This window comes from Capra hircus (genome assembly GCF_001704415.2).
Source record: "Capra hircus breed San Clemente chromosome X unlocalized genomic scaffold, ASM170441v1, whole genome shotgun sequence".
In the NCBI taxonomy this organism is placed as follows: domain Eukaryota; kingdom Metazoa; phylum Chordata; class Mammalia; order Artiodactyla; family Bovidae; genus Capra; species Capra hircus.
In genome coordinates this window covers 53,069,668-53,089,145 of record NW_017189516.1, presented here as the reverse complement: position 1 = coordinate 53,089,145, position 19,478 = coordinate 53,069,668, and positions in this window count along the sequence as shown.

Below are 19,478 nucleotides of genomic sequence, written 5' to 3'. Positions count from 1 at the left end.
GGAGGACAGGACGCAAACAGGGTTACAAAGTAGGATGGCACTAACCATCCCAACTGTGGGTCACTGGGTGTTCTCTAGGCGTAGATGTAAGATGTGGAGGACTGTTACCGGCATAGGAGGGGAAGCGTATGGGCGTTTGAAGCCCACCAATAATACCCATACCTCATTAACCTCTGTACTGCTCCTTACAAGATTTTTTAATGTTTAAAAACTGAATTTATTTAATAGATAAGGCATGTACATAGTACAAAATTTTAAAGATGCCAAAAATAAGCAATAACAAGTAAGTTTCCCTCATATCTTCATCCCTCAAATCCTTATCTCCTATCCCAGAAGGCAGTCACTGTTAGCATTTTTGATATATCCCTCCAGAGATAGTCTGTGCATGACCAAGCAAACATGTATTTTTTCCATCATGCCAGCACAGTATATACATTATTGAGGACCATAACACACACACACTCTCTCTCACTCTCTCTCTCTATTGATCTTTTGATCTACCTATCTAGGAGCACCTTTCATATCAGTACATGAAAATATGCCCCATTCTTTTTTCTTTTTTTTTCTTTTTTTAACTTTTTGGCTGCACCAGGTGGCACGTGGGAATCTTAGTTCCCTGACCATGGATCGAACTGGTGTCCTTTGCAGTTGAAGTGTGGAATCTTGACTGCTGGACTGCCAGGGAAGTCCCTGCCTTGCTCTTTATAATGGTTGCCTAGTATTCAATATTCGGAGAAGGCGATGGCACCTCACACCAGTACTCTTGCCTGGAAAATCCCATGGATGGAGGAGCCTGGTAGGCTGCAGTCCGTGGGGTTGCTAAGAGTTGGACACGACTGAGTGACTTCACGTTCCCTTTTCACTTTCATGCACTGGAGAAGGAAATGGCAACCCACTCCAGTGTTCTTGCCTGGAGAATCCCAGGGACGGGGGAGCCTGGTGGGCTGCTGTCTATGGGGTCGCACAGAGTTGGATACGACCGAAGCGACTTAGCAGCAGCAGCAGCAGTATTCAGTGTTCAGTATTAGGAATGTGTCATAATTTGGTAAACCAGACTTCTAGTGATGGACATTTACATTGTTTCCACTCTGTTGCTATTACAAATAGAGCTGCAATGAACAGCTAGTTCTATATACCTATCACCCCCCAACCACCACCACGTATGTAAGTCTGTCTGATCACTTGATTTTGTTTCATAACCTTTCATTTTCCCCTTCTGCCTGTGGTGTCAGTGTACTGAGATCAGTATAACTTTGGAAGCCAGGAAAGGAAATAGAGCATGGAAACAAAATATCAAGTATACAATTAACCATGATAAATCAAGCCTCAGAACTAAAAATAGATAAGAGGTTGATCACACATGGTAAGTTACATTTTGCATCAGCTGGCTTCTCAGGCCCCACATAGCTCATCTAGAAAGTGCTCAAGTAGGATGGGACCATAGATACTTTTTAGTACATTCCTCCCCTCCCTCCATATGAAGATATTGGCATCCTGAGATGCTTGTAAATAGTCAGGCTTGGTTGGATTGAAATGTAGGTTTTCCAAATTCCAGTTCTGTGCTCTTTCAAACACACTATGACAATATTTTTGAAACTGAGAAAAAGCATTATTTAAAACCCAAACTGACTGTATCCAGATCTGCCTTCTAAAGTGGTGGCATAATCCACAGCAATAAAGAATGGAATGTCTCCTCCCTTCCGTCAGAGAGTCTGCAAAGTGAGGCACAAGTCAAGGGTGGATAGTTCACTGTCTTTGCCAGTGGAGTTTGGCCCGTTTTACAATAAAACATAGAACGGTGATGTGTGGAAATGGCTGTCCATCCAGTGGAGGTGTCGAGAGTTCAGTGACTTTGCATAATACTGTGAGAGGAATGGGGCTTTTGGGGGGACCCTGAGTTGATCCCTAAACTGAGTAAGCAAAGACATTTAGAAGACAAGCAGCTGGGCTAAGGAACTCAGAGGGTTGGCCAAAATATTTTATAAAGACCAAACTCATAGTCAATTTTATGTTGTTTCACTTTGTTGTGGTGTAGACTCAAAGCTTAAGCTAGCTTCACACATAACTGTGTCTGGTGGATGGCTCTAGGATTGTTTCTTCTCAGGTCAGGGTGCTGGTTTGACATGGTGTGATTCTTCTGATGCTTTTCTCCCTGACGAGAAGGCTGCCCTAGCTCTATTCCAATCAGTGTTTAAAATACCTTAAAATTCAAGGTAGGAAGACCAGGATAGGAGAAACATGTTCTTGGAAGGGGGAGAAAAATCTTCCTCAGAAACTACCCCCTCCACCCCCAAGAGGCTTTCCCTCTTTGACTGGAACTGACTCTCATTGCCATCCTTAGCTGCAAGGTGGGCTGAGAAGTACCCCAGCCTCTCACTTTATGATTTTCATTCAGTCTAGAAAGCCCTGCCACTGAGTCACAAGCTATTCGTTTTTTTTTTAAGTCATTAATTTCTGTGGGAAAAAATGACAACTTAGTCTGTCTCAATCAAAGATACCCAGAAAATTTTCACAGATAAGAAAATATATCGAGTGAAAGTGAAATCAAGTTTTCATAAGAAATGAAGAACAATGGGAAATAAATAACTGCTGTTTGTACACAAAATATAATGTAGAAAGACTAGACTTTTGATACGAATGGTGGTGGAGAGAGTGTGTGAGTCATTCTTTGGAAGGTGAATTCTTTTGTCTCCACCACTTGTTTCTCCAGCTTTCCAGCTTTAGAGAGGGAGTTCTTGGTTATTTTGTTCTTAAGTGCACTTCAGTATGAAGTAACAGCCTAGAAATAATCTTTAGACAAAATAAAAAAATAAACATGAGAGTGGTTTGAAGCTTGGGAAATTGCACATGCATAAGGACTAAAAGATGGAGCTGACACCTCTTCATCCCTTGTGCTTGGCTTCCATATGCAAAACAGAACATTCTGGGCTCATTCGAACATGATGCTCAATCCAAATTCATTCCATATGATATGCTCTGACAAGTAAATATATGTCGAGTAAAATTGGTGAGCGGGACTCAGCCTGAGACTGCAATGATGTCATATCACGTCTTACAGCATATTTGTTTAGTGTATTTTGGGGTGGAAAAGGTCAATCTGTTGGGGGAAAAAGGGAGTCATTGTTCACAAAGTGGTGCAACTTTTCAAGAGCCATGATAGCAGAAAGTCTGACTGAAGACTGAGCAGTCGTTATGTGAGGTAAAGCAGTACCTGCAAAGGGGGGATGAAATGATCACAATTGTTTTCTCATTTATCATAGTCACCCGTTAGGCCTGGGTCCATTGCCAACCCAAACCAAGTTAGAGTGAATGTCTTCTCACAGAGAAGGATGGCGGGGGTCGGGGGGCGCGGAGCGGTGGATGCTGTGACGTTAAGCATGTCTGCCAGTGATGCGTCTGGTCACTTCCACATTGCTTGAAAAATGTGCACTTTGTGAGCAGTTAACGGAGGTTGGTAATATGACTTGAATATAATCTTAATCCTGCAGTTAATAGTCATTGTGGTTCTTAGAAATACTTCACTAGCAAGGAACTGAAGGCCAGTTGCTGGTGCAGAGTCCTCAATATCATAGAGACAGGCAATAGCCACCCTCCACGCTGCAGAAATGGAGCATTGGGCACTTGCGCTGGAATCGGAAGATCCGTTTGCAGCACTGTCCCTTTGGCTCTGTAAAGTGACATGCCCCGTTCTGCTTACCAGGCTTGCTGGCGGCTCCGGCGACCATCTCTTAGTACCATTCGTTTGTCATGCGTGTGAAGCATACTCCAAATCTCTTTCCAGATGATCATATTTGGAACTTTATTTTCCTTGTTGACTTTGAGTTATTGATTCAATGACCCTTTGCTGAACATCCATTGTGGGTAGGCACTTTTCTCAGTCCTGTGGAAAATTCAGAGACAAATCAGCCATGACCCTTTTTCTCAGAGAGCTTGCTGTCTAACAAGGTGGTAAGACATGAATAATAATTATAAAAGGTGTAAAGTACTATCTGTACTGTAAAAGTGGGACAGATGTTTCTAAGTGCTCTAAAAAATTAGAACTATTTATCATTATCTTTGAATTTTGTCACATCTCTTGACCTAGTGATTGAAATATATTTAACCTAGGGATTCTTGGACCCCCCAGTAAATCCACACGTGAGCTTCAGGTAAATTTCTATGAAGTGTATGCATAAGTGTGGGTCTGTGTTTGAGTACATTATTCTGAGAAAAGGATCCTTAATTTTGTCTAATTCTCAAATTAAAGTGTTGTTTAACTCTTAATAATACTCCCACTTCTAGAAACCCATCTTAAGAAAATAGACTTGTAGACAAAGATTTATTATTAAGGATGTTTATCACAGCATTATGTATAATAGTATGAAACTGGAAACTACCCAAATATGGAACAACTGAGAATTAATTACAGTACATATGTACAATAGAATTTATGTTCCTGTTGAAGTGAGACATCAAAAAATTAACATGAAAATATGCTCATGATAAAATGTTAGATTAAAAAATCTATATCCATAGTATGTTCTCAATTATGCTTTAAAAAAATCATGGAAAAGGCTAAAGGGATAACAGGAACATATTGACAGTGATTATCTCCTCTTTAATCTTTTCCATATTTCTCAACTCTACTACAATAAGCATGGATCACTTCACAATTGAGAAAACATAAAAGTTGTACAAAAACTAGTACAGATGAAGTCTCACGGCAGTTCTGCAGTGAGATGTCTTTTATTTGGGATATTAGAGGGACCTCTTAGAGGAGGTGGTCTTCGAGCATAATAACTTTGAGTCCTGGTCACAGTCTTGACCTTCTGTGGGGCTGGGAGAGGGCAATCAAAGGGAGTGGTTAAAGATGTCAAGAGTTGAAGGAGAGAGCTCCATGGCAAAGTTGAGGTGTGGCGGTGACCTAACCCCTCTCCCCAGAAGTCCTGGAGTAGGCAGGGCTGGCCCACTTTCAGGCAAACAGCAGTTCTGGAGTGCAGGCTGACCCCAGAGGCCCCTCAGAACCCCTGAGATATGGCCTATAACATCCAGGGACCCTTCCCATTCTGAGCTGGAGAGTTCAACACGGGGTTACACTAGAGAAATGATGGAAGGATAGGAGTCATCAGGAGGGATTAGCCAAAAGTTGTGAGTGGGATTCTCAGACTCAGGACACACACACACACACACACACACACACACACACACACACACACACACCAACCCACCCCTTTGTGATTTAAACTATTTTGAAGCCAGATGTCTTGGTGTGAACCTATACTTTTTAATCCCTTATATACTCAGAGGAAAATAAAAGCTAGTAACAGATTGAATAATGCCATATGGTGTAAGATTATTCTGTGTAATGTTTATTTAGTACAATTTACTATTCTACATTAGCTTTAACAAGACGGTATCTTTTAAGGAACTGATTATGTACTTTGACCTGTTAATTCTTTGGGAGAATGACACTTAAGAAGTTAACTCAAAAAGAGGGAAAGTAGATCTTCGCAACTTTGTATAGCAGTGGAAAATATTAGAAATCCACTTGTGTAATTATGAACTCAAAGGTGCTTACATATATTAAATAAAAGAAATATATTATTACTATGAAAATGATCAATTTATGGGTTTTGAGAGTTATATGGCTACATCAGTAAAGTTGGGTTAGAAAAAAAGAGCACAAAACTAGTATGTATAGATTGACTGCATTTTGTTACAATATGTCCATACAATATGGGATCACAGTCTTAAGAATACTGCATGCTATAAGGTTAAGACTTGGGGGTCTGTGCTAAATGGTTTTATTTTGACAAGTATTCATCCTCATTTCTTTATGTGCTCTCCCCTCTACTGAAGGGCACCAAGACTAGTAGCTATATCTTCTAGAAATCTTGCCAGCCAGCTTTCATAATAAAGTCCTCCAATGATAGGGAAGTTTTCAAGATTTGAAAAGCAGAAGAGAAGCAAAATTTATTAGAATGGCAACAGAAGTTGTGTGTGCTTTTCGAGACGATAGATGTGAGGTTTTCCAGCAGCTTCTAGACATTCTTTTGTAGATTACCCATTTCAGTGTTGATCTCCATGAATGGGAGCTTTCTACAATTTTTGTCAGTTCCTGATTTCTTGGAAGCTAGGGCAGACACACTGAAACCATACTCACAGAAAACTAGTCAATCTAATCACACTAGGACCACAGCCTTGTCTAACTCAATGAAACTAAGCCATGCCCGCAGGGCAGCCCAAGATGGGCGGGTCATGGTGGAGAGGTCTGACAGAATGTGATCCACTGGAGAAGGGAATGGCAAACCACTTCAGTATTCTTGCCTTGAGAACCCCATGAAAGTATGAAAAGAAAAAAATGATAGGACACTGAAAGAGGAACTCCCCAGGTCAGTAGGTGCCCAGTATGCTGCTGGAGATCAGTGGAGAAATAACTCCAGAAAGAATGAAGGGATGGAGCCAAAGCAAGAACAATACACAGTTGTGGATGTGACTGGTGGTAGAAGCAAGGTCTGATGCTATAAAGAGCAATATTGCATAGGAACCTGGAATGTCAAGTCCATGAATCAAGGCAAATTGGAAGTGGTCAAACAGGAGATGGCAAGAGTGAATGTCGACATTCTAGGAATCATCAAACTAAAATGGACTGGAATGGGTGAATTTAACTCAGGTGACCATTATATCTACTACTGCAGGCAGGAATCCCTCAGAAGAAATGGAGTAGCCATCATGGTCAACAAGAGAGTCCGAAATGCAGTACTTGGATGCAATCTCAAAAACGACAGAATGATCTCTGTTCCGTCTCCAAGGCAAACCATTCAATATCACAGTAATCCAAGTCTATGCCCCAAACAGTATGAAGACCTACAAGACCTTTTAGAACTAACACCCAAAAACGATGTCCTTTTCATTATAGGGGACTGGAATGCAAAAGTAGGAAGCCAAGAAACACCTGGAGTAACAGGCAAATTTGGCCTTGGAATGTGGAATGAAGCAGGGCAAAGACTAATAGAGTTTTGCCAAGAAAATGCACTGGTCATAGCAAACACCTTCTTCCAACAACACAAGAGAAGACTCTACACATGGACATCACCAGATGGTCAACACCGAAATCAGATTGATTATATTCTTTGCAGCCAAAGATGGAGAAGCTCTATACAGTCAACAAAAACAAGACTGGGAGCTGACTGTGGCTCAGATCATGAACTCCTTATTACCAAATTCAGACTCAAATTGAAGAAAGTAGGGAAAACCGCTAGACCATTCAGGTATGACCTAAATCAAATCCCTTATGATTATACAATGGAAGTGAGAAATAGATTTAAGGGCCTAGATCTGATAGATAGAGTGCCTGATGAACTATGGAATGAGGTTCGTGACATTGTACAGGAGACAGGAATCAAGACCATCCCCATGGAAAAGAAATGCAAAAAAGCAAAATGGCTGTCTGGGGAGGCCTTACAAACAGCTGTGAAAAGAAGAGAGTGAAAAGCAAAGGAGAAAAGGAAAGATAAAAGCATCTGAATGCAGAGTTCCAAAGAATAGCAAGAAGAGATAAGAAAGCCTTCTTCAGCGATCAATGCAAAGAAATAGAGGAAAAGAACAGAATGGGAAAGACTAGAGATCTCTTCAAGAAAATTAGAGAACCAAGGGAATATTTCATGCAAAGATGGGCTCAATAAAGGACAGAAATGGTCTGGACCTAACAGAAGCAGAAGATATTAAGAAGAGGTGGCAAGAATACACAGAAGAACTGTACAAAAAAGATCTTCATGACCCAGATAATCATGATGGTGTGATCACTCACCTAGAGCCAGACATCCTGGAATGTGAAGTCAAGTGGGCCTTAGAAAGCATCACTACAAACAAAGCTAGTGGAGGTGATGGAATTCCAGTGGAGCCATTTCAAATCCTGAAAGATGATGCTGTGAAAGTGCTGCACTCAATATGCCAACAAATTTGGAAAACTCAGCAGTGGCCACAGGACTGGAAAAGGTCAGTTTTCATTCCAATCCCAAAGAAAGGCAATGCCAAAGAATGCTAGAACTACCACACAATTGCACTCATCTCACATGCTAGTAAAGTAATGCTTAAAATTCTCCAAGCCAGGCTTCAGCAATACATGAACCGTGAACTCCCTGATGTTCAAGCTGGTTTTAGAAAAGGCAGAGGAAACAGAGATCAAATTGCCAACATCCGCTGGATCATGGAAAAAGCAAGAGAGTTCAGAAAAACATCTATTTCTGTTTTATTGACTATGCCAAAGCCTTTGACTGTGTGGATCACAATAAACTGTGGAAAATTCTGAAAGAGATGGGCATATCAGACCACCTGACCTGCCTCTTGAGAAATCTGTATGCAGGTCAGGAAGCAACAGTTAGAACTGGACAATGGAACAACAGACTGGTTCCAAATAGGAAAAGGAGTATGTCAAGGCTGTATATTGTCACCCTGCTTATTTAACTTCTATGCAGAGTACATCATGAGAAACGCTGGGCTGGAAGAAGCACAAGCTGGAGTCAAGATTTCTGGGAGAAATATCAATAACCTCAGATATGCAGATGACACCACCCTTGTGGCAGAAAGTGAAGACGAACTAAAAAGCCTCTTGATGAAAGTGAAAGAGGAGAGTGAAAAAGTTGGCTTAAAGCTCAACATTCAGAAAACGAAGATCATGGCATCCGGTCCCATCACTTCATGGGAAATAGGTGGGGAAACAGTGGAAACAGTGTCAGACTTTATTCTGAGGGGCTCCAAAATCACTGCAGATGGTGACTGCAGCCATGAAATTAAAAGACGCTTACTCCTTGGAAGAAAAGTTATGACTAACCTAGATAGCATATTCAAAAGCAGAGACATTACTTTGATGACTAAGGTCCGTCTAGTCAAGGCTATGGTTTTTCCAGTAGTCATGTATGGATGTGAGAGTTGGACTGTGAAGAAGGCTGAGCACCGAAGAACTGATGCTTTTGAACTGTGGTGTTGGAGAAGACTCTTGAGAGTCCCTTGGACTGCAAGGAGATCCAACCAGTCCATCCTGAAGGAGATCAGCCCTGGGATTTCTTCGGAAGGAATGAGGCTAAAGCTGAAACGCCAGTACTTTGGCCACCTCATGCGAAGAGTTGACTCATTGGAAAAGACTCTGATGCTGGGAGGGATTGGGGGCAGGAGGAGAAGGGGACGACAGAGCATGAGATGGCAGGATGGCATCACTGACTCGATGGCTGTGAGTCTGAGTGAACTCCTGGAGTTGGTGATGGACAGGGAGGCCTGGCGTGCTGTGATTCATGGGGTCGCAAAGAGTTGGACACGACTGAGCGACTGAACTGAACTGAACTGAGGGACAACTTTTCCCTACCATCATTTCTTGAGCCTTTCCAATGGTTTTGTAAATATTTAATTTTATGCATTAAATCTTTTTCTTCTCAGAATACCTAGAGTGGTTTCTGATTCCCTGACCAAACCCTGGCTGATGTGTGATATGCATGTACATGCTTAGCAGCTAAGTCATGTCTGACTCTCTGACTCTCTTATCACCTCATGGACAGGCTCCTCTGTCCATGGGATTTCCCAGGCAAGACTACTGGAGTGGGTAGCCATTCTCTTCTCCAGGGGATCTTCCCCACCCAGGCATTGAACTCATGTGTCCTGCATTGGCAGGCAGGTTCTTTACTGCTGAGCCACCAGGTAGGCCCCCTCTTCCACTCATACCACCATCATTTTTGTCACCTTTGGCATATGCACCTTACACAAAATAATAGACTGGATCAACATATGTTGTCATAAATGTGAGAAAGTGAAAAGAAAATCTTATCACTTCTAAATAATTATTACTTAGCTTGAAAATATAATGAGTTTGTGTTTGAGTATGTGTGTATTTTATGGGGATTATATAGATCAGCTTACAGATTGATGTAAAAACTTTCTATTTCTATCAAATGAATAAGTCAAGGTTGGGAGCATTTATTTATTTGATAGACATTATCAACACTGCTTTCACATACAAAAAAAAGAGGTGCCCAGACTCTGTACTAGCATGTGTCCTTATCAAAAGAACACAGTATGTATGTGTATATACATAATTTATCTGTGTATATACATACATATATACATATGTGTGTGATTTTGTTCTTGTAAAGATATGGAAATGTAATTGAAACAATACCCTCTGGCAACTTAAACACTTCACATCTTTTCCTTTGTCTCCTCCAAACCATTTCATTTTACCAGAGGAAAAACATGAAACGTGGAGTCCAACCAAGCCTGTTACACTGCCAGCCAGATGCAAAGGAGTCCTTGCATGGGCTGCTGTCTCAAACAGCAACAGGGCTCTGGGAGATTATCTGCACAAGTGGCCACAACAAGTCTGTCTTCTCCTACACGCACCCCCCTCACTTTGCAGTGTGACTCGGCAACAGTTCCTATCCAGGTATGGAGTCTGTTTTTCCACCCCTTGAATCTGACCTTGACCTTGTGACTTGCTTTAAGTAGTGGGGTATTAGAAAACATGGTGGAAGCAGAAACTTGAGAAGTACTTCCGCACTGAGGTCGTCCTCTCCTGATGCTCCTGGGATCCCTGAGAACTCTATCATATGAGTAAGCTGGGGCTGGCTGGCCAAAGATGTATGGATCGGTTACCCACATGGTCCCAACTAAGTGCCAGCATCAACCACCAGACATGTGAATGAGTCCACCATAGATGACCAGATTCCAGTCAGTCCATTAGCCAACAGCAGCTGTATTCCTAAGTCTAGATGATACCACCAGAACTGTCCAATGATCTCGGGCCAGATCACTGACTCACAGAACAGTAAACTAATATGTGCTTATTATTTTGAGCACATATTTCCTTTTAGAGTGGTAAGAATTAGGCCCAGTATAAATTTGTGAGCCTGGGTCAGATCTGGAGACCTCATTTTTTTTTCTTCCCTCTACCAAGTGAAATAAAACCAAAAAACCACAGAGAAGGTAGCCAACTGCATAAATTTATGACCTCTGCCTTAGAGGAAAGCAAATGAGACACACCATGTTGAACATTCCTTTCCTTTCTGTGCTAATTAGAAAATTCTGACAAATGAGTAGCTCATCACCGGATTACCATCAAAACTCAATGAAGTGAAAATGATTTTGATTCATGGAGAAATGGAAGGAAATTGAAATGAACCAGAGTCGGCATTCTCTCTTCAGCAAGACCGCCACACTTTTGCCTGAAAAGAGTCCATCAGTCAGCGTTGCCGAGCCTCTTGAGACTTGCTCTCCAACCCCACTTTCTTCACAGTTAGCCCACAGTAGCCCAGGATCATGGTTTTGCTTTGTCTGCCAGGTTGTTTCTCTGCCAGTGATAAGTAAACTAGAAACAAAGGAGAAAGGGAGCACAGTCTGTGGTGAGAGCGATAGTCTTCCCCTCACCTGGGTCCAGAAGACCCCCTGGAGGAGGGCATGGCAACCCGCTCCAGTATTCTTGCCTGGAGAATCCCATGGACAGAGGAGCCTGGAGGGTTACAGTCCATGGGGTCACATAGAGCTGGACATGACTAAGCACCACCACAACCTATCATATAGTTTTTTCCCCATTAGTCCATCTTGGGAGTTACATAGCCAAAGATTCAAACAAGCCTCACTTCTATAAGCCAGGAGTCACTTTCTTGAAATATGCAGAGGTCTTCCCAAGTGGTGAATTAGTCATCTGTGTCATTCAAAAAGGGAGGGGCATGCCCAATGCCAGTGAGAGGAAGGGAGCAGGGTTATCTCCCCCCAACCCCCAGCCCCAAGGCCTGACTCTGCCCCATTTTCACACGGACATCAGTGTGAGATCCCTAGTCAAGGTTGATGATCATATTCCACTTTTTCTCTTCTTACAAGACCCACACATTTTCCTGGTCTTCTAGCAGGCAGAAACCTGTCATTTTGTTTTGAATTTGGCAGGGTTGTCTAGTACTGGTCCAGCTCCAGAAGTGAGAGCAAAGACACCACTGGGAGTTCCTAAAGGCTGAGAGCTGGTTCAGGAACATAATTCACAGTGGACTGGTTATTTATGATGCCCTCGAAGTAGCAGGTCTCAAAGATGTATTTCTTCTCACCCTATCCCTCCATCAGTAGATTTGGAAGTTTACCTACACCCAAAGTTGTCTCTGGAGATACAGGTTAAGGGATGACTGCAGTGTAGACAGGCTTTGGGTAGATTTGCTTCAAGACATTCACCTCATTAAGGATTCCCCTCACAAAGAAACTTCACAATGTATTAAATAACTGGAGACAAGCTTGGAGGTGAGCTTGGGCAGGGATAAAAGGGGAAAATGGAAATATATTGCCCATGACATTGCTTGTGTTCTTGCCTGGAATTCTGATCTAGTGCTTGTATAAGTATTTAATTCTTACTGATCCTGTGTTTTTCCTTCCTCATAATGAAATTGTGGCTTCCCCGAGGTTAGCAAACTTACTTCTTTCTTCTCTGAATCCTTCATATGACTGAGCACAACATAAGCTAGATGGCAAACTCTGTGAAGACAGGTGCTATATCTGTCTTGTTTACAATCACATCTCATATGCAGTAGAATATTTGGCACATAGTAGGTACTGAATAAGTGCCGAATGGATGCCTAGGTGGAGCCATCTAATAGCTTATAACAGCTGTTGATCGAAAGAGTAAACTAATGAATACATGTATGAGAATAAAGAAAGTCTTGAAATCTGGTGCTGGTCCACTTGGAAAGCCTGGAGGTATGCATGTGATTGCAATACAACCTCAGGATGAAGGGCTACAAAAAGCATATGGATGCTTGTATCACTCATGCATAGAAGCCCATGATTTTCATTGCTTCCTGGTTATTAAAAATTGTTTCAATCATTTTCGATTCATTTCAGTCCTTTGCTTAGCTTGTCTGCTTTAGGGTTTCGTTTCCCACTAATGGGGCTGGCTGTCTCTCGGCTCGATGTGACACTACTCTGAAGACCTTGGAACAGTTTCCATGGTTACTTCTTCTGGAATTTTCCCTTTGGAAACCTTGTGTTCTTTCCTTACCTTTAACTTCCATCTCAGAAATTTAAATACATACCTTAGGGTTCTTGGGAGTGTTCGTGCTTTCCCTGGAAACATTTCAAACCAAAGAGCAGAGAATCAGAGCCTGCACACTGCCTTTCTTCTGTTCTGTGTGGAAAGGGGGCAGATGGTTTGATGCCGAAACTCCTCGAAGCCCAGAGATCCAGAAATTTCCCGCGAAAAACACACAAAAGATCCCCTAGGTTGCCAAAGCCACTGTCTCCTTATTTCAGTTGGATTCATATCACAAAAATGAGCATTGCCACCATAATCAAAGCCTTTTCTTCTTCTTTTCGTTTAGCTTTTTAAAATGAGTCTTCCCGCTAAACTGATTTCTGGTGTATCTCGCCTTGAAGTGCCTTGAATGCATGTTGGTGACCAAGAAGAAACTCAGAAAAGAGGAAGGGCTAGTGGAGATGTGGAGACAAAGGTGATTGCTTTTCTTTACGAGGAACTTCAAAAGCGAAACAGATTTCTGAATTACGTTTTATTCTGTGGAATCTTCCACTCTTTCTTTTCCTGGGATTGTCATCTAAGATCTAGACAGGAGACTGCTAGGGAATCTAGTTCTGAATCAGACTCTCTTGGGGTGCAGCTGGGATGCACCTGTGGCTCCCAGGGGACTTCAGTGTAAGAGGTATGCAGTCAACAATGCAAAACCACCCTGGGGGAGCAGCCTCCTCTTTTCTGGCCCCCCTCCCCTCCACGTGTCTCTGCCTGTCTCACTAGTATCCTCTCTGTGCTCTCATCTCCCCCTCACCACCCCTCACTGTTTCTTCACAGCACAGCAAAGTCTCTTTCCAGCTTCCAAAGGCCCAGACATCAAGAATGAGAAGGAACCATTCCTGATTCTTTCCCGTGAAGTTCAGTGCACTGGGCAGTCATACAAGTGTATCCCAGAGGGATGCTTGGCTGTAGCTTGGCTGTGGAGCACACGGCAGCCAGGCCTTTTTCTCTAACGTGAGGGAGGCTCTACTTGATCTCCTCGCGATGTTCCTGCCTTCCCAGATCTTTACATTGTGACCAGTCCTCCTCTGAGGCCTGTCGCAGTACTGTGAGCCTAGCCCTCGGCCACCTAAGAACCCTGAGAGCGGCGGCACCCGCGGTGGGCGTGGTCTCCGGGAGCACACTGATAGGTGTGGTGGTGTAGTTGCTGCAGGCGCAGACTCTGCAGCCAGACTCACAGCCTGGCCTCACCACTTACCAGCTCTGTGATCTTGGGCGAGCTGCTTCACCTCTCTTTACATTTGTGTCCTCATCAGTGAAGTGGGCAGGATGGTTATCCTGGTGCCTGGCCTCTCGGAGCACCAAATGGGCGAGCTGTGTGAAGCACTTCGTCTGCGTGTGGCACGTAGTAAGCACCCGGAAGTGTAGTCTGTTATTATCCACATCAAGGCTGCTTTTCTTTGTGGGCTAAGGACTGCCTCGGTCATGGTCCTGCCACTTTGGAGCAGTGTAATTTTAGGGCACCTTCCATGACCTGTGTGAGCCTCAATTCCTCCAGGACAGTTGGGAAGGTTAAATGGCTCCTGGGAGTGCAGGCACCTGAAAATAATAATCATATGTTTTCCTTCATACTCTTTATAATCAAATCTGGGTAACATTTCACATCTTCTTTCTCTCCTGGTTTTTTTTTTTTTTTCTTATCATTTTTTCTCCTTTGTTCTTTGATTCCCTTTCTCCATCTCTGACACTCAATTCCTGATGTTCCTTTTTCCTACTTAATCTCTTCTAATTCTCATTTTATAAAAGGGGCCTGAATAACCCTTGAAAACCACTTTCTAGCTGCCCCTACCAGACCTTCCTTTGGTGAGAGATAGAGTGGCTGAATGGAGGGGCCCAGTAGTTATTCTGGGGTGCAGACCACTCTAGTGAGGCCAGGGGCAGCAAGGACCTAGCATAGGGCTCCTATTTCCCCTCTGCTCACTGGCCGCCCCTCCTCCTCAGCCTGCTTGCTGACCACCATTTCTGGGGCTGTCGCAGATCCTTCCCATGGTCTGGAACATGATTTTACAGCAGCTGTGGTCTTCTTTCCTGCTGTCTCCACCATATACGACCACAAAGGATGCTGGTGCCAGGGGAAAAACAGCCATTGTCTTCCCTCCTGTATCAGTTAGCGTTCGCATAACAAACTATCCCCAAACTTGTGAAAAAAGTGAAACTATAGTCACTCAGTTATGTCCAACTCTTTGCAATCCCATGGACTGTAATCTGCCAGACTCCTCTGTCCATGGGATTCTCCAGGCAAGAATACTAAAGTGGGTTGCTGTTCCCTTCTCCAGGAGATCTTTCCAACCCAGGGATGGAACCCAGATTTCCCACAATGCAGGTAGATTTTTTTTTTTAACCATCTGAGCCACCAGGGATCTTAGTGGCTTACAACAATACGCTATTTACTCAGTTTATAGGGTTGGTAGTTTGGGCTGGACTCAGTGGGGTGGTCCTACTGCTGTCTTGACAGGACTCACTTATGTGCCTGCAGTCAGCTGCCACCCAGATGAGTCTTCTGCTTCTGAGGGTTGATTGACTGTACAGATAATGGAGGTGACTGGATCGTATGTTTCTTATGCATCAGGCTAACCCAGGCTTTTTCATATGGAGGTGGTGGCAGGGACTCCAGTAACAGTAAAAAAGAGAGAACTCACCAATATTTGAGTATTTTTCAAGTCTCTGCTTCTATCACAATTGCTGTTGTTCCCTTGGCCAAAGCAAGTCATGTGGCCAAGTTCAGAGTTAGTATCGGAAATGTAAGGGCTAGATTGATATAGAGACATATAGAGGAAAAAATTGAGGGTCATTACTCCAACAGTTGACCATGTCTCCTGGGAATACAGGGCATGGCAACTAGTTCCAAAATCTCTTTCACATATTTTTTCCCCATAGGGCCTAAGAGCCCGCATGAAAATAAGGACATCTGGTGTGACATCTGAGAATTCACAAATTGGATATGAACATTGGTTCCTCAAAATAATACACTAGCCCTCTGTCAGATTGCCTTCAAATACAAGAGTATGCCTCTGTAAGAAAATCCAGGCTTTGAAAACACCTACATTAGCAGTGGCTCTTAAGTCATATGTGTGTGTGTGTGTGTGTGTGTGTGTGTGTGTGTGTGTGTGTGTGTGTGTGTGTAGGTAGGAGAGCAATTATAAATTCCTTTCAAAATCTAATGAAAGCTTAGTTATTTTTTCAGAGAAATTCACATTTACACATAGAATGTGGCTTCTAATTTCATGGGATTCACGGATTCCCTGAAGCCAAATTCCAATTTAAGGAATCACTCATCACAGGGAGAATATATACTTTTATAATAAAATTCCTCTGAACCCAAAAGGATTTGCCGTGGGCTTGCTTATTTAAAGGAAGTCTTATTGTTGAAAGTGATTCATAAGCTATCATGACCTCAGGTTTATCCAGAACACTTCCATCTAATTTAGTTCACTTGCTCTTCAACATAGAAAAAATTCAGTTTCCACATGACTTTTTAGGAGTTGTATTAATTAAAGGCCAGATGGGCTCATTTAGATGTGCTCCTGTGTCTCTTCAGGCTCATTCTTACAGACATTACATGCATAATGACACTATGCTAGAGAATGTGGCCAAGCCCAGTGAAATATATGGGCCATTAAGAACATTTGTGAATTAAAATCATTCTCTCATAAGTACTTTTTTTAACAAAGTTCTAAAGCATAAAGACTTTATCATATCATATTGGACTTAAACAATCTGATAGGTTGGCTCTAGGGTTGGTGGAAACAGTGGCTCAACAACACAGTGACCCTAGTTCATTTCTTTCATATTCTGTTGTATTTTCTTCGTGGTTCCAAGATGTTTCGTGCAGGTAACAATGTCCGGAAGCAGAAAAAAGATCCCTTTTCATGAGCAAGGCCTACCTTGCCCTGGGCATTCCCAGGTCTCCTTGGCCAGCGTTGCCTACCAAGGTAATGTCTAAATCAGTCACTTGCAAGGGAAAGGCTAGCCCCTGATTGGCTTAGACCCAAAAGTACTTCTCCTTTGATCTTGACCTCTCTGAAGAATATGCCTTTTTCTGAAAGTTAAAAAAAAAGAAAATCAGTAAGTTCCTGATAAGAAGAAGGGGATGGAATAGCCATTGGCTGAGCAATCCACAGTGTCTGCCTCAGTGCTCTTTTCTTTAATGCTCATTTTGCATGGTAACCTCCCTTTTCATGGAGCAAGAGAGAGAAATGGTTTTGCTAATGTAAGTCATAGGAGAAGAGACTTCTGAAATAGCACAAAGACTGACTCCTGAACAATTGGAAGCTGATGGTCGCCAGAGAGTGGGGAAACAAAGAGTAATGACTGCAACATGAGGGAACTGAGGAAGAGAGGTGAGGAAGAGGGTGAGAGAGGGGAGGGGAGAGGACTGTAGTGCAGAAAAGAGATGAAGAGTGACGCATGCGTATATAAAATAGATACAAGGACCTGTATAGTCCAGGGAGCTCTACCTAATATTCTGTAATGGCCTATATGGGAAAAGAGCCTGAAAAAGAGTGGATATATGTTTATGTATGACTGAATCACTTTGCGGTACACTTGACACTGACACGCTCAATGGACATGGGTTTGGGTAGACTCCGGCAGTTGGTGATGGACAGGGAGGCCTGGCGTGCTGCGGTTCATGGGGTCGCAAAGAGTCGGACACGACTGAGCGGCTGAACTGACTGACGCTAACACAACACTGTACACCAGCTCTGTGCGTCTGCTCAGTCACGTCTGACTCCCTGTGACTCCCTGGGCTATAGCCCGCCAGGCTCCTCAGTCCATGGGATTTCCCAGGCACGAATATTTAAAGAACAACGCGCCAGGATTACAGCAGAACATGATGATAGAGAAAAATGGCAAGTGCCTCACACATTGTATTCGGCAGAATGGTGGAAGAGTCTTTGATGGGGGATGGGTTGGCACGGCAGCAAGAAAGTGGGGCTGACATACCAAGTGACACAGGCTGGCAGCTGAGAGTGGATGCTGTTAACACCTTGCTCATGGTCCAGGGTGCTGTTGGGGCACTCCGGCCCACTTCCACCTGCCAGCATCCACATCTCCAGGCTGGAGGGGCTCATTGCTGCCCCCTCCAGCCCCCACAGCTATGCACCCAGGGAGTGGTTCTCAATGAATGACTCGCAGGAAATGGTCCACAAATAGAGCAGTTCCCTCACTCTTTGTTTGGGGTGATTCTGAGCTGAGGGCCTCATACTCATAGTGTTTCTGCAGAACGAGGTTCCCACTGCCCACAGCGGCAGCCAGCTTAGCAATGCACCCTGCTGTGGCTGCCCTCCCTTCCCGGCTTTAGTCCTGCTTCCCCGCCCTTCCTGTGTGCGCCTCCTGAATAAACTAGTGGCACCTGAAGCCTGGGATCCTGCTCTGCTTTATGCACATTATTTTATTCAGTCACTCTAGCAATCCTATGGGTAGTATGTAGTATCAGCTCCCACTGACGAATGAAGTCACAGACTCAAGCCAGTCAAGTGACCTTCTCAAGTTCCTTCAGCTGGTCAATGGCAGAGCTCAGAGTGAAGTCTGGGTCTGTCTGGTGAAAGCTCTTTCCCTGATAACTATTTGTATCTTGGTGCTGTTGAACAAGAAAATGCAAAGGTGGGAGGGCCTGGATAAAACCAAGAACTGTGGGGCTGTGGCACCCCATGTCCACAACCTGCCCTAGGTGGCCACTAGTTGCTTTGGGATTTCCAGCTCTTAGGCCTTGCCAGGCTAAAGCTCAAACAGCTCACGCAGTGTACCTGTTTATGAGCATGATGACATGAAGCATTTCAAAGCTATAATCATCCACAGTGATCGGCAGGGGCGGGGGCGGTCCATAGAAGATGTGGACCCTGGCTTCAAATTCAGTCTGACCCAGAACTGATAGGAGAACTTGAGCTCTGCCAACTGTTGCCTCGCAGTGCTGACTACATGGAAGAACTTGCCGAGTGATACACTTTATATGTGGTTGAGCTATTGAGACAGTATAGATGGACAGGATAAAAGATGGACTTTGGAGTGTGACATGCCTGGACCAGAATCTTACTCTACCACATTCTGTTTCCAGCATGCTGGCAGCTTCCCACCTCAAGAGCCCGAATCTTCATTTATTTGCTGTGAGCAGTCTCTGACACCACTGAGGTCTGCTCAGCCACAGGTAGGTACAACCCAGATCTGTGGATGAGTTAACAGTCCTGAGGACCCCTCAACCAATGAGAAATGGGAGTCAGTATAAATGCTGCCACCTCTCTATCCCCAGGTGGGATGATTCTAACGTGTGTTTCACGTGGTTTATCAAAGGATCCCCATCAGAGTTGAGGTTCAGTTGCCTAGAGCTGTAACCCATTCATTAATGAGCTCTTTAATTGTTTTTTGTCCTTTCCCTCTATCACTATCACCACATTCCTTAATTTTCTTAAGCCTATGAAATTAGGAAAACATCTCCATCGTGGGGTTGTTATGA